Source organism: Nematolebias whitei, chromosome 16 (genome assembly GCF_014905685.2).
Source record: "Nematolebias whitei isolate Nwh7 chromosome 16, NemWhi1, whole genome shotgun sequence".
Taxonomy (NCBI): Eukaryota; Metazoa; Chordata; class Actinopteri; order Cyprinodontiformes; family Rivulidae; genus Nematolebias; species Nematolebias whitei.
In genome coordinates, this window is record NC_056513.1 from 36145226 (window position 1) to 36148009 (window position 2784).

Here is a 2784-nt window from a genome sequence, read left to right on the forward strand (position 1 = left end):
ATAGTTATTATAGTTATAATAGTTATTACAGTTATTATAGTTATAATAGTTATTATAGTTATAATAGTTATAATAGTTATTAATGGTCGTCGATCACACATGTCCGCTGACGCAGCGGCTGGGTCCAGTTAAGCCTCAGGTGGGTCACTGGCAGTCATCCATCTGGACTTTGTTGTACCTCTTTCAACCAAGTCAGTGCGTGATTGGACAGCCGCGAGCGGCTGGTGGTGATCCAAATTAGATCGTCCACCATGTGCGTCTGCCGATGCAATCAAAAGCCCGACATCGAGCCGGCCCGTCCATCCAGCACATTATTTTGGCCCGGCCCGAATTTCGGGTCAGATTAGAAATGATTGTTAGTCACTTGGGATTGCTACATCTATCACCACTGTCTTCTCTTGCTTGTTGACCACCACAATGCCCGGTTGGTTAGCCATCACCTGTTTGTAGGTCTGGAAGTGACTTCTGTTTCCTGGTTTCCAGGGAGTCCACATCATGGAAGACCTGTCCTGGGGTGTAAATACAGCAGAGCTGGTGAAGAAGGCCTAGCAAATTCTTTATTTTCTAAGAGTCTTCAGGAAGAACAACAAAAACTGCTGGTGACCTTACGTTGCTACTCTATCAAGAACATCCTCTGCTTGTGTCTGTGTGTGGTTCTCCAGCTCCAGCTGAACTTCAGGGGTTCATTAACGTGGTCAAGAAGTTCACTGAATGCTCATTGCCCTCTTCAAGAACTGTTCAGCTCCCATTTTCTCAAGAAAGCTACAAATACTTGTAAGGGGTGGAGGGCTCCATGTTCAAATGTCCCCCTCTTACAATGCTGTTATTGCTAGTATCACTCAGCCCCTGTGAATAGTAAACAGCCATCAGTGTGTTAATGATCCATCATTAGGCTGATGGTCCTCCTTGAACATGTGAGCAGCTGGTTTTGGTTGTCAGCAGCAAACTGGTTGATCTGCTACGAGAAGGTGCTATTTAAGAGACTGAGCTGAATACAGCTCCTCAGACTGAAGAAGTCTTTCTGATGAAAGACGAAACGTTTCTACATTTTTTGTTGTTTGTTTTGTTTTTTGAACGTCCAGAGGACCTGACTTAACTTTTTTAGATTTTTCTACCTGGATTATTGAGCATGCATCAGGATACTTATAAGACTCCTCGCACCTAAGTGACTCTGTGTTCCAACTCCAGCCATGAGGCAGGAGGTACAGGAGCATTAAAAAGAGGACAAAAAGACTACAACACAATTTTTACCCCACAGCCATCAGGGCCTTAAATGACACATAGCACCTACAGTGAAAATGTATGTGCATTAACAATGTGCAATATTTAATAACCATGTCATTGGTTATGACAGGCTGCGGTAGCTTGGTGGTCAGTGCGTGGTCTTATAATCCTGAGGGTGCTGGTTCAAGTCTAGGTTGCATCAGGAAAGGAATCCAGCATAAAACAATTGCAAAATTGTTCATGCAAGTTTACTTGCTGTGGTGAGCCCTGAAGAAGGGAGCAGCTGAAAGTAACTTTAATATATAATAACTATGTACAGAAGGGGTTGATGTACAGAGTTGTAGCAGCTACAGGGGAATTAAGTTGATGAGTCACTCAATGAAGATCTGGGAGAGAGTTGTGGAAGCAAGACTTGGATAAGAGGTGACAATTTGTGAGCAGCAGTATGGTTTCATGCTGAGAAAGAGCACCACAGATGACATCTTCGCTTTTTGAAGAAGTTGATCGGGAAGTACGGAGAAGATCAGAAAGAACTCTGTTGTGTCTTTGTGGATTTAGAAAAAAGCATATGACAGAGTGCCAAGAAAGAAGGTGTGGTATTGCATGAGGAAATCTGGAGTGGCAGAAAAGTATGTTAGACTGGTACAGGACATGTGTGAGGACATCAGGACAGTGATGAGATGTGCTGTAGGAGTGACAGATAGCTTCAAGGTGGAGGTGGGAGTGCATCAAGGATCAGCCCTGAGCCCCTTCTTGTTTGCTCTGGTGATGGACCGTCTAACAGATGAGGTCAGGCAGGAATCCCCGTGGACTATGATGTTTGTAGATGACGTGATCTGTGGTGAGAACAGGGAACAGATGGAAGAGAACTTGGAGAGGTGGAGGTAGGGGCACTTGAAAGAAGAGGAATAAAAGTCAGTTGTAGTAAGACGCAGTACATGTGTGTGAATGAGAAGGAGGCTGGTGGAACTTGAGGCTACAAGGAGCAACGGTCACAATGGTGCAGGACTTCAAGTACTTGGGGTCCACTGTCCAGAAAAATGGGTAATGTGGTAAAGAAATGAAGGAGAGTCCAGGCAGGATGGAGTGGATGGAGAAAAGTTTCAGGAGTAATTTGTGACAAAAGCGTGTCAGCAAAGGTCAAAGGAAAAATTTACAAGACAGTGGTGAGACCAGCTGTGTTGTATGGTCTGGAGACGGAGACAAAAAGACAGGAGAAAGAACTAAAAAAGTTAAGTCAGGTCCTCTGGACAAGTTTGAAAGAAAAAAAAAGTAGAAATGTTTCGTCTTTCATCAGAAAGACTTCCTCAGTCTGAGGTGCTGTGTTTAGCTCAGTCTTATAAATAGCACCTTCTCATAGTGGATCAACCAGTTTGTTGTTGACATTCAAAACCAGCTGTTCACATGATCAAGGAGGACCATCAGCCTAACAATGGATCATTAGCACACTGATGGATGTTTACTATTCACAGAGGGCTGAGTGATACTAGCAATCACAGAATTGTAAGAGGGGGACAGTTGAACACGGAGGCCTCCACCCCTGTTTAATGATGGGACAGG